A 13,507-nucleotide genomic window follows, 5' to 3' on the forward strand; every position below is an offset into this window, starting at 1 on the left:
GGCTAAGAGGGACTTAAAAAAAAAAAAAAAAGATTGCTTTGGAGGCAAAAACACATAGTAAAAATTTTTTTTAGGTATATTAAAAGCAGGAAGCCAGCAAAAGAATCAGTTGGACCTCTAGATGACCAAGGGGTAAAGGGGGGCAATCAGGGAAGACAAAGCCATAGCGGAGAGATTAAATGAATTCTTTGCTTCGGACTTCACCGAGGAAGATTTAGGAGAGATACCGGTGCCAGAAACGGTATTCAAAGCTGACGAGTCGGAGAAACTGAATGAAATCTCTATAAACCTGGAAGATGTAATGGGGCAATTTGACAAACTGAAGAGTAGCAAATCTCCTGGACTGGATTGTATCCATCCCAGTGTACTGATAGAATTGAAAAATGATCTTGCGGAGCTATTGTTAGTAATATGTAATTTATCTTTAAAACCAAGCATGGTACCGGAAGATTGGAGGGTGGCCAATGTAACGCTGATTTTTAAAAAGGTCCAGAGGAGATCATAGACCAGTGAGCCTGATGTCTGTGCTGGGAAAAATTGTACAGACTATTGTAAAGAACAAAAATTACAGAGTATAGTCAAAAGCATGGATTGATGAGACAAAGCAAACATAAATTTAGCGAAGAGAAATCTTGCCTCACCAATTTATTACATTTCTTTGAAGGGGTGAACAAACATGTGGATAAACGTGAGCCAGTTGATATTGTGTATCTGGATTTTCAAAAGGCGTTTGACAAAGTACTTCATGAAAGACTCCAGAGGAAATTGGAGAGTCATGGGATAGGAGGTAGTGTCCTATTGTGGATTAAAAGCTGGTTAAAAGGTAGAAAACAGAGAGTAGGGTTAAATGTTCAGAATTCTCAATGGAGAAGGGTAGTTAGTGGGGTTCCCCAGGGGTCTGTGCTGGGACTGCTGCTTTTTAACATATATATATAAATGAGCTAGAGATGGGAGTAACTAGTGAGGTAATTAATTTTGCTGATGACACAAAGTTATTCAAAGTTATTAAATCACAAGAGGATTGTGAAAAATTACAAGAGGACCTTATGATACTGGGCGACTAAATGGTAGATGACGTTTAATGTGAGCAAGTGCAAAATGATAGACGTGGGAAAGAGGAATCTGAATTATAGCTATGTAATGCAAACTTCCACGTTAGGAGTCACCGACCAAGAAAGAGATCTAGTTGTCATCATTGATACGTTGAAACCTTCTGGTCAGTGTGCTGCAGCAGCTAAGAAAGCAAACAGAATGTTAGGTATTATTAGGAAAGGAATGGAAAATAAAAATGACCTTATAATGCCTTTTTGTATCGCTCCATGGTGTGACTGCACCTCAAATATTGTGTTCAATTCTGGTAACCGCACCTCAAAAAATATACAGTGGAATTAGAAAAGGTGCAGAGAAGGGCGACGAAAATGATAAAGGGGATGGGACGACTTCCCTATGAGGATAGGCTAAAGCAGCTAGGGCTCTTCAGCTTGGAGAAAAGACAGCTGAGGGGAGATATGATACAGGTCTATAAAATAATGAGTGGAGTGGAAAGGGTAGACATGAAACGTCTCTTTACTCTTTCAAAAAATACTAGAACTAGGGGGCATTCAATGAAATTACAAAGTAATAAACTTAAAACGAATCAGAGAAATTTTTCTTCACTCAACATGTAATTAAACTGTGGAATTCATTGCCAGAGAATGTGGTAAAGGCGGTTAGCTTAGCGGGGTTTAAAAAAAAGGGTTGGCTGCCTTCCTAAAGGAAAAGTCCATACGCCATTATTAAAATGGACGGGGAATATCCACTGCTTATTTCTGGGATAAGCAGCATAAAATGTTTTGTACTTTTTTGGGATCTTGCCAGGTATTTGTGACCTGGATTGGCCACTGTTGGAAACAGGATGCTGGGCTTGATGGACCTTTGGTCTGTCCCAGTATGGCAATACTTATGTAGAATACTTCTCCTGTCGCATCTGCAGGCCAGCTAGCAAAACTCAGGCTCTCTTTCAACTGACAGGCTATTGCTCCATCTGGGTCCTCAACTCCATCTTATGATCCTTCTGACCTTTCACCCTCCACACTGGGGGCTTTCTAGCATAACAAATTCAGACTTCCTTTACCCTCTTTTGACCCTATTTCTCCTTCCTGTTCCTCCTCTCCTGCAAATGATCTGTCTTCTTCCATTTCTTCTTCCTGGATGTCCTTCAGCAGACCCTCATTGGTTTTTCTCCAGCATTCATTTTCAGTCACAAATTCCTTTGGTTCTCCTTCTGACACTTAGTAAGCCCATCTCTTCAAGCGATTTTCCTCTTGTGTTCTCCTTCTCCCGCTGATTCAAGCAAGTCTGGCCCTTGGTGAGGGTCCTAGTTCAAGGAAGTATGACCTTATCAGTCCACTTCTGAAGAAGCCTTAATCTGGACACATCTGATCCTGCTAATTACAGATCTCTCTCTAATTCCCCATTCTTAAGACACCTCACTAACTTTTCACCCTTATCAGCCAGTTTTAGGAAACAGAACCAAAACAGGGAAGAAAAGGGTCTTCCATAGTAGTCAAAACAATGAAAGAAGGGGTAGAAGATTACAACCAAAATGTTCCAGGATACCAACCACAATAAAGTCCAGAAGTCCAATGCTTCTAAAACATAGAAACTTTATTCTCCAAAATATACAAGAGGTGTGGACATTCTTGACCCAACACAGGCTGTGTTTTGGTTGCAAGCCTTCTTCAGGGGTCTTTACTGTCAACAGCGCATAAGAATGGAGAATATAATTTCAGATGTAAAACAATCAGATTGTGGAACTCCTAAATGAGACAGCGGTGCAAATACTTAGATGGAAAGCATTGGACATGTCAGCGCTTCAGACAGCACAGCGTAATAGTAGGTCATGGACAGTATAAACATTAAAGTCCAAAGTCCATAGTATCAAAACCTTCTTGGTAGCCCAACATGATGCTAAGGACTTCCTTACATCAGCACACTTCTGTTGTGGTAGTCTCTCTTGATCTGTCTTCCGCCTTTGATCTTGTTGATCATTCTTTCCTTCTCTCGCACTTGCAAGCCATTGGCATCTCGGATACTGTCCTGCATTGGTTTCAAAGCTACCTATCCAATCATATTTGTCAAATAGCACAAGGTCACATACTTTCCAATACTCTGTTGACTCTAGTGTCCCTCAAGGTTCCATACTTGTACCCACGTTTTAAAAATGTTTTTCTCACTGCTTCCCATTTTGATATGCAGTATATCTAAATTCTCTACCGTATTCACTCCTGCCAATCAGATCTGATCCATCTAAACCTGTCTTCAAAAAGTTGCCTCCTAGCTTTAACATCGTTTGTTTCTAAAATCCAAAAAAGTGTAACACAATTCATTTCCCCAACCCTCATAGTGCTGTTCTATCTAACAGAATAATACAGATTAAACTGTTAGAAATAGTTAAAAATATAGCAGCAAAATTAATGACTAATTCCAAGAAATATGACCACTACTAATCATTTTTATAGTGCTACTAGACATATTCAGTGCTGCACACAATCTAAGTTTTTGTACTGGGGGCAATGGAGGGTGTGACTTACCCAAGGTCACAAGGTGCTGCAGTGGGAATTGAACCCAGGTTACCAGGATCAAAGGCCACTACACTCACCATTAGGACACTCCTCCACTCCAATATGATTAAGTTACTCCCTTACTGAAATCTGACCATTGGTTTCCCATTATTCATAGGATTTGATTTAAAATTCTTTGTCTAATTCACGAAGTTCATCATATAGGCATTCCACTTTATCTATCCAGACTGTTGATCTAAGTGATGGCATAGGTATATAAGGAATCAACGTCACAAAATCAGTTAGTAGTTCCATCATTTTGGGTTTTTAGCCTTGAAACAGTTCACACAACGGTGTTTAGTGTGATCAGACCTCTCCTCTGGAATGCAATGCCTTTTGCATTTACAAAAAACAACTAAAATCCTTTTTATTCCAGGATGCTTTTGGAGTTTGGTATGTTTTCAATGGAAGCCAAACATCTGTGCTATGGATGCCCCTTTCAGGCCAGTCTTACAATCTTGACAGTCTAGGGGTGTAGTCAGTGCAGGAGTGATCCACAGTCGCTCCTGGCTATGCCGGCTCTGCTCCAAAATGGCTGCCATGACCTCTAGGGGCAATTTCATGAAACTGCCGCAAGTTTCGGTTTTCCTTAGCTGATGTTCATATATGTAGAGGCTATTTTGGTCTTTTATTATTTAAATTATTATATATATTCTGACTTGGATCCTGTCTGGGTGATTCAAAACAAAATTCCAGGCTCTGTTGAGTATGATGAAGATACAGTGCTTTAATCAAACTTGTGGTGTGCAGAAGCTAGATTCTATGAGAAAGGAACCTGCAGTGATTATTTTCAAGCACAAGTACTGGTCAGCTTATAGTGTTAGTAGGGAAATGATACTACAAAGAAATGAAGTTTATATAATAGAAAATAATTAGAGAAATTAATTGCTCTTGATTGTAAATTTTTCAGAGCATATAATCCTCACATTCTGTAACATCAATCTGCTTTTTTTATTCTGGATTCTGCATCAGGCTGGTACAACACCTGCAGTGTAGACCGGTATCTGGATTCCTTTACCCTATTTTAGTAAGAATCTATATATCATACTTGTCCTTAATCAGTTTTATAACTAAATACAAAACAGGGAGCATCTCATACTTTCACTTACTTGTGCACAATTCGGGTAAGCATATAAAGCTGGTAATCATGATTTTTTTTTTTTACATGTTCTTACTAAGGCCTAGATGTATTAAACCTAACGAGCCGGCAACGTAGTTTTTAAACTAGTTCTAGCCAGTTTAACATGCAAGTAGTAAAACAAGACATGTACAAAAGGGGTTCTCCTGTCACGGTAGCAGATCACAAAAATGGAATGCAAAGCTATTATAATGTGCACGCAAGGTGATGCACAGCCATTTTCCACACAAAAGCAGTCCCTACCTTTACCGTGGAAAATCTAATGGGAGGTCTGCACCTCTCGCTAATCCCTGGCTGGGCTGCTGGTGCAAGGAAGCTGATCTTCAGGAGCTGCTCGGTGCCTATTGGAAATCTCCCTTGTGATCATCTCTTCAAGAAAATGATTTCTCATTTCTTTTTAAGGTCCAGTTTGAAATGAAAAAAAAAAAGTTTTCTGATTCTGATTCCCAACCTCTCTCACCAATCACAGCACATTTAGCTGACACCAGTGTCAGCTAAACACAATGTGATTGGTGGGTTGGCAAGCATGTGTTGTGGACGCCTATTATACACACAGCTTGCTCAGTGTCCATTGCAAATCTCCCTTGTGCCTGTCTCTCTCTTCAAGAAAGTGATTTCTCACTTTTTAAAAGGTCCAGTTTGAAATAGAATTGAACTCAGATAGAAAACATTTTTTTTGTTCATTTCCCAACCCATTTACACAGTCCTGGTTTCTCTCACCAATCACAGCACGTTTAGCTCACACCAGTGTCAGCTAAATGCGCTGTGATTGGTGGGCAGGCAGGTGCTGTAGATGGCTATAAGGCACACAGCTTGTCTGAGTGTATGAAACCATATATGACATGCACACAGCAGCCACGCTTAACGCTTGGCTACTCTGCGCATGCTCAGCTGACCAACTGGCTGCAAATGTGCTAAAAGTGAGCAGTTCATTTGCATGCAATTTCCTTCATACATGCCCGTTGTTTACAAAATCAGTAAGCAGCAACCAGGGATCGGTAAGGGAAGGGCTTTTAGCATGGCCTTAATGCATCTGGGTTTCAGAGAATATTTAACTGCATCTACATTGACTTGGGAACCTAAGGGGACCTTTAACTAATAGATTTACAGCAGATAGCATCAGACAGGGAGGGATCATGACTGCATCTGCTATGACTAAAGGAAAGAAAATTATCACGGTAAGAACCTAATTTTCCCTTCCTTGTCATCAATCTATGCAGCCATTACAGATAGGATGTATCAAAGCAATCCCTAGATAGGGTGAGAACAAGCCACACCACGCACCAGCACTTGCGCTCCAAAATGTGCGTCCCTCCTGGCAGCCACATCCAGCCTGTAATGTCGGGCAAAAGAGAGCTTAGAAGCCCATGTTGCTGCACTACAAATCTCTTGAAGAGAGAGTGCTCCAGTTTCAGCCCAAGAAGAGGAAATTCCTCTACTGGAATGCGCCTTAAAGGCATCAGGCGGAGGCCGGCCGGCAAGCAAATAAGCTGAAAAGATAGATTCTTTAAGCCAGTGGGCAATAGTGGCTATAGACGCTGGAGACCCTCTGCGAGGACCTGATAGCAAAACAAACTGATGATCAGAGGTCCTGAAAGAGTTAGTAACTCGCAGATACTGCAGCAGAGTCCTGCGCACGTCCAACAGGTGCAATTGCCCAAAAGATTCTGGAAACTCCTCCTCGACAAAGGAGGGCAAGAAAATAGGTTGGTTTAGGTGAAATGCTGAAACCACCTTAGGCAAGAAGGAAGGCACGGTCCGAACCATAACCCCGGACTCTGAAAACTGCAGAAAAGGGTCTCTACAGGACAGCGCCTGGAGCTCTGACACCCGTCTCGCCGAAGTAATGGCCACTAACAAGACGGCCTTCAGAGTCAAATCTTTCTCTGAAGCATGCCGAAGCGGTTCAAAGGGAGAACCCTGAAGGGCCTTCAGCACTAGCCCCAGGTTCCAAGCTGGACAAGGTGCACGCACGGGAGGACGAGCCGAAGCACCCCTCTAAGAAACTGTGCCACATCCGGATGAGCAGCTAAACACACGCCTTCAACCTTGCCACGCAGGGAGGCCAACGCTGCCACTTGCACCCACAGGGAATTATAGGCCAAGCCTTTTTGTACACCATCCTGCAAAAAGTCCAGAATCGGCGAGACAGGAGCCCGCAGGGGTGTGATCTCTCTGGAAGCACACCAGACTTCAAACTGGCGCCAAATCCTGGCATAAGCCACGGAAGTGGAACGCTTGCGGGCTTGCAGGAGAGTGGTAATTACTTTATTGGAATAGCCTCTGCCTCTCAATTGTGTCCTCTCAATCGCCAGGCCATAAGACCAAATCGGCCGGCGTCCTCCATGGTCACCGGACCCTGTGACAACAGGTTGGGAAGCAGAGGTAACTGAAGGGGATCCTCTACGAACATCTGTCGGAGGTCTGCATACCAAGGCCTCCTGGGCCAATCCGGGGCGACGAGAACCACTTCTCCTGGATGCAGCCGATTCCGCAGGAGCACTCGCCCTATCAAGGGCCACGGAGGGAACACATGCAGTAGGCCCGGAGGCATCCAACCCCGCCACGCGAGGATCTCTCCGTCTGCTGAAGAAGCACGGGACTTTGGCATTGGAGCTTGTCGCCATTAGATCCATCACAGGCTTGCCCCACTTGGCACATATCTGCAGGAACACTTCGTCTGCAAGTTCCCACTCCGCTGGATCGATCTGATGCCTGCTTAGATAATCGGCTTGCACGTTGCTCTGACCTGCAATGTGAGCTGCTGACAGAAACTGTAGATGCAGCTCAGCCCAGTGGCAAATTTGTTCGGCCTGCGCGGCTAGAGCTCTGCACTGAGTGCCGCCTTGTCGATTTATGTAGGCCACTGCTGTCGTGTTTTCCGACATCACTCTGACAGCCAATCTTTCCAGGGTCACTTGAAAGGCCAGAAGCTCCTGAAACACTGCTTTCAACTCTAGGCGGTTGATGGACCACTCCGACTCCTCGGGTGTCCACAGACCCTGGGCATGTTTCCCCTTGCAATGTGCGCCCCAGCCTTTCAGACTGGCATCTGTCACCACTAGGCACCAATCGGGGAGCACCAGCGGCATTCCTCGCCGCAGCATGCTGTCTGAGAGCCACCACTCCATGCTGAGTCGGGCCGCAGGGAGCTGAGTCTGCATTGGTAATCCTGAGATACTGGAGACCATCTTTGGAGTAGAGCATACTGTAGAGGTCTCAGGTGCACTCTCGCCCAGGGCACCAGTTCCATGGTGGCCGTCATCGATCCAAGCAGCTGGACAATGTCCCAAGCTCGCGGGCGGGGCATCCTCAGGAGCAGACGGACCTGATTCTAAAGCTTACACCGCCTTTGCTTGGGTAGGTACACATACCCCGAGGCTGTGTCGAACCTGGTCACCAAATATTCTAGAGACTGCGAGGGGGGTCAGGTGACTTTTGGCCAAATTGACGACCCAGCCCAGAGATTGAAGTACTGAGACCACTCTGGCTGTTACCTGCTGACTCTCTGCAGCAGAGTTTGCTCGAATGAGCCAGTCGTCCAGGTACGGGTGAACCCGAATACCCTCTAAAGGCAGCTACTACCACTATAACCTTCTAAAAGGTGTGGGGAGCTGTGGCAAGGCCAAAAGGCAAGGCCCGGAACTGGAAATGCTTTCCCATCACCGCAAACCTCAGAAACGTCTGGTGTGGGGGCCCAATTGGAATGTTCAAGTAAGCTTCTTTCAGGTCCAGAGACGTGAGAAACTCTCCTGGCTATACCGCCGCAATGACGGAGCACAGGGTTTCCATGTGAAAATGCCGCACTCTCAGGGACTTGTTTAATTCTTTTAAGTCCAGAATAGGGCGAAAAGACCCTCCTTTTCGCGGCACCACAAAGTAGATGGCGTAGCGGCCGCAGCCATGTTCGGCGGGAGGTACCGGGGACACGGCCCCTATCTGAATCAGACCTTGTAAAGTCTCCTCTACCGCCGTCCGTTTGGCGGCAGAACCGCATCGGGACTCCACAAACACGTCTCTTACAGGGGCGTCGAATTCTATTCTGTAACCATCTCTGATCAGGTCCAAGACCCACTGATCTGAGAAAATGTTGGCCCACTCCTCGGCAAAGAGGGAAAGATGTCCTACGATGACAGGACTCGAGGAGAGGGCCGGCGCACCATCATTGAGAGGGTCGCCCCTGAACTCCAGGCCTTTAGCAGGTGGCTGTGGAACGTTTATCCGAGCGAAAGGAGTTCCTCTGCTGAAAACGGGCACGAGAAGTGAACCCAGCAGAACGCCCCGGGCGGTACCTTCGAGCTTCACGGAAGCGAGGTCTGTAAGAGGAGAGGACAGCCGCACCCTTAGAGGAAGGCCGAGGCCTATCTTCGGGCAAGCGCTGAGGTTTAGCCTCACCCAGGCCCTTCACAATTTTCTCCAACTCCTCACCAAACAGGAGAAGGCCTTGAAAGGGCAACTTCACCAACCTTTGCTTAGAGGCCATGTCCGCCGCCCAATGCCGTAGTCAAAGAAGACAGCGAGCCACCACTGCTACTGCCATGTGTTTAGCCAAAGCTCTGCCAATATCATAAAGGGCGTCAGCAAGAAAGGACAAGGCCGACTCCATCCACGGAGCCACATCTGAAAAGGGCTCCGCTCCATCACCGGGCTGTTCCACTGCCTGTTGCAACCAAGCCAGGCAGGCTCTAGCAGCATAACAACTGCATGCAGACGCCCGAATAGTGAGACCTGCAATTTCAAATGACCGTTTAAGTGCTGATTCCAGTCTACGGTCTTGAATATCCTTCAGGGCAACACCTCCTTCAACAGGGAGGGTAGTTCTCTTTGTCACAGCTGTGACTAGGGCATACACTTTAGGCATAGTGTAGCTGGGTCGCCCAGCCAGGCTCGACCCTGCTTAGCTGCCTCTTCCTCCACACGACTGCTGCCTTCACTCCACGGCAATCTGGCTCCTCTGAGCCTTGGCTCCAGGCCCTGTGAACTCCCAGGACTTCCTCCTCCCTCCGTTCCTTTCACAGAGGCACATTCAAAGCCCAATGTTTATAAATAAGAGCTTTTATTTTCTTGCTTCAAATCAACAAAACACCCTTCACTCCAGGTTGTTTAGGCTAGCAGCCCAGAGCACAATTCAGGTTCAAAAACAGTCCATATAACTTCAACCTCAGGTTCAAAAATAGTCCATATAACTTCACTTCACTTCACTTTAGCTCAGATTACTTCACTTAGGGAACAGTACATTATCAGAGGAAAAAAACAAATAGCTTGGTAGGTTGCAGCCCAGACCTTTTTTAATATGAAACAGTTTAAACAGTCTTTCTTGCATCTTCTTACAGCACGGTTACACAGCTTTATTCCCACCAGGTTCAGGCTGGGGTTTCAATTGTGCCCAGCTCTCTTTCTCTCCCACAGGCTGCACCTGTTTCCTCTTTAGTAGAGATTTCCCCCAATGCCTCAGCCTCTCTCCTCCGGTCTTCCACCAGTCTCTCCAAGGTACTGCTAGCCACCCTCTTACAGCAGCTTTTTGGGTTTGAGCCAGGGCTCCAATCTCCATCTGTTCCTCCTCTAGTCTTTCAGTAATCTCCATTTTATCCTCCTCTTCAACTTCCCCCGCCCCCAATCTCTCCAGCTGGCCCTCATCACCTTCCTCAGAGACCATTTCCCAATCTTCTATCTCCTCCCCTAACTCTTGCACAGCCGGGTGGGGAAGAGAAGGATTATGGGACTGATAGTTCCTCCCCTTCTTCCTTAACCCAGCCAACCTCTCTGCCTCCAGTGGCCCAGCTTTCTGAATGTGGGTGTTGTGCACATGAAATCTGCCCCGTTGGGATTCCCCGGCTCCCTGTACCCCGAGCCAAATGCTCCTGACTCAGAGGGTATAATTGCCCCATAGCCCTGGAAACTTTCAAAGGTCCCTCGGGGTCAGCCCACTGAGCCGAAATAAGCTCTTGGATGGAGTCATGCAAAGGAAAGGCTCGAGCAGGCTTTTTGGTACTAGCCATCCTAGGATTCACAGAGGAGGCTGTGCCACTGGCAGGGTCCTCAATAGAGAGAGCCTGCAGGGCATCAGAAATAAGCGCTGGCAGCTCATCACGGTGGAAAATCCTCACCGCGGAGGGATCGTCCAGATCCTGAGTCACTTCTGCACCAGACTCTGGCTCCTCAGACCATGAAGGCCTGCCAGAGTCCTCCGAATCCTCGCAGCCCGACCACGGGGGGGGGGGGGGGGGGGGGGGGGGGGGGGGAATGGAGGTGCAGCACTCTCTGAAGGGGAATGAGCCCTTCTGCACTTCATATTCTGCCAATTATCAGGGAATAATGCCTCAGAGGGCATACCCAGGCTAGAATCCACCGGGGGGGCATTAGAAGAGGCCCATGCCTGGCTTTGTGGGAGAGCTCTTTTAAGCATGTATGCTTTATGCATTAATAAGACAAATTCAGGGGAGAAAAACTCACCCTGGGCACCTGGATCTCTGCCGGAGCTAGTAGCTCCCATATCAGCCTCACTCCGAGGCCTCCCCCCGGGCTCAGGACTCTCCGTCTCAGCGGAGGTCGTGCCATGTGGTAAATTCAAAATGGCGCCTGCTGCCAGCTCAGAGCGCGAAGAATCGTCGCTAGCCATGCTCGGGCCTGCTCTAACGTCTGTACAGCACGATTTACAGAGCCCCGCTGCTGATCTGCGCTTGCCACACTTGGAACAGCGCTTTACTGTCTCCGCAGCCATCGCCGAAAACGGCGGTAAAATTCAAAATCGCCCCGATCACCGGCCCACCCCGGAGGAGTCAGAAAACACTCTTACCTCACTGGACCGAGTATCACAGCTCCGGTCCCACAGGAAACCTGTGTTCCTTTTTTTTTTTTTTTTTTTAACGCTGTGAGGAAAGCAGAGGTAAATAGAACTCCGGAGGCTCAGATGAGTGGGAAAGGCAGGGAAAGGGCAAACCTATGTGCCTGCATCCACTGTTGGTGGGGAAGGACAGGGAAAGCTAAGCAATGTGTCCACATCCACGGAGGAATGGGTAAGGCAGGGAAAGGGCGAACCTATGTGCCTTTAAAGTGAAGCTGCTATTGCCTCCAACACCCCTGCTAACAACTGGCAAAAGCATAGGAGCAACCTCCAGGCAGATTTTAGATGGAGCTCGAAGAAGCTGCAGCCACTCTGCTAGAGATAGAGAATACTGAAGAGAGGCAGTGGAGCAAGCTGGTATGAGGCACTGAAAAAAGTGTGCTCTCTATCTCCCTCTGCTGGTTGATGGACACAACCCATCTGCAATGGCTGCATCTGCTTGATGACAAGGAACCTGAAATTGTTAGAAATGTTGTCTTGGCAGTTACTGCTTTGCCACTCTGCTCCAAGAATAATTAGATCATATTTGAGAGCATCCATGAATGAGGATACGAAGAAAAATCCTTCAAAGATTTATTTAAAACTTTAAGGGCCCTGTTTACTAAGCTGCATTATAGGCGCATTAACATTTTTAATGCACGTTAACTGTGTAAACGCTTACAATATCCCTATAGGCACCCACACGGTTAACATGCGCGCTAATTGTAGGCACATTAAAAATGCTAACGTGCCTTAGTAAACAGGACCCTGCACATAACAGTATATTGCGTATTTTCATTTGACAGCAGATTTTTGTTCATATCTCCCCTCATCCGTCTCTTTTCCAAGCTGAAGAGCCCTAATCTCTTTAGCCTTTCCTCATATGGGAGCAGTTCCATCCACTCTATCATTTTGGTTGCTTTTCTTTGAACTTTTTCTAATTCTGCTATATCTTTTTTTGAGATATGGTGACCAAAATTGAACACAATACATAAGGTGAGGTTGCACCATGGAGCGATAAAGAGGCATTATAATATTTTTGGTCTTATTTTGCATCCACTCCTAATAATTCCTAGCATCCTGTTTGTTTTGGCTGCCGCCACACACTGGGCAGGAGATTTCAGCATACTGCCTACAATGACACCTAGGTCTTTCTTGAGTGCCGACTCCTAAAGCGGACCCTAGTGTCAGACAACTATGATTTGGATTCTTCCCAATGTGCATCACTTTGCATCTGTCTAAATTAAATTTCATCTGCCATTTGGATATACAGTCTTCCAGTTTCCTAAGGTCTTCCTGCAATTTTTCAAAATCCGCATGTGTTTTGAAAACTTTGACTACTTTTGTGTCATCTGCAAATTTATTCACCTCACTCATAGTTCCGATTTCCAAATAATTTATAAATATGTTAAATAGCACCAGTCCCAGTACAGATCCCTGCAGCACTCCACTATTCAACCTCATCCACTGAGAAAAATGGCCATTTAACCCTACCCTCTGTTTTCTGTCCAATAATCAATTCTTAATCCACAGAATGACATTGCCTCCTATCCCATGACTCCTTAATTTTCTTAGGAGTCTCTCAAGAGGTACTCTGTCAAAAGCTTTCTGATAATCTCAATATACCACATCAACCGGCTCACACCTTTATTCATATGTTTATTCATGCCTTCAAAGAAATAAAGTAAATTGGTGTGGCAAGATCTCCCTTGGCTGAATCCATGCTGACTCTGTCCCAATACTTTATAATAGTTTCCACTGTTTTGCCTGGCACTGAAGTCAGTCTTACCGGTCTGTAATTACCCAGATCACCCGTCAAACCCTTTTTAAATCCGGTAGCACATCAGCCACCCTGTTATCTTTAGGTACTATGGACAATTTTAATGACAGGTTACAGATCACTAGCAGCAGATCCGCAAATTCATTTTTTAGTTCTTTCAATAC

This window comes from Microcaecilia unicolor, chromosome 6 (assembly GCF_901765095.1).
Source record: "Microcaecilia unicolor chromosome 6, aMicUni1.1, whole genome shotgun sequence".
In the NCBI taxonomy this organism is placed as follows: domain Eukaryota; kingdom Metazoa; phylum Chordata; class Amphibia; order Gymnophiona; family Siphonopidae; genus Microcaecilia; species Microcaecilia unicolor.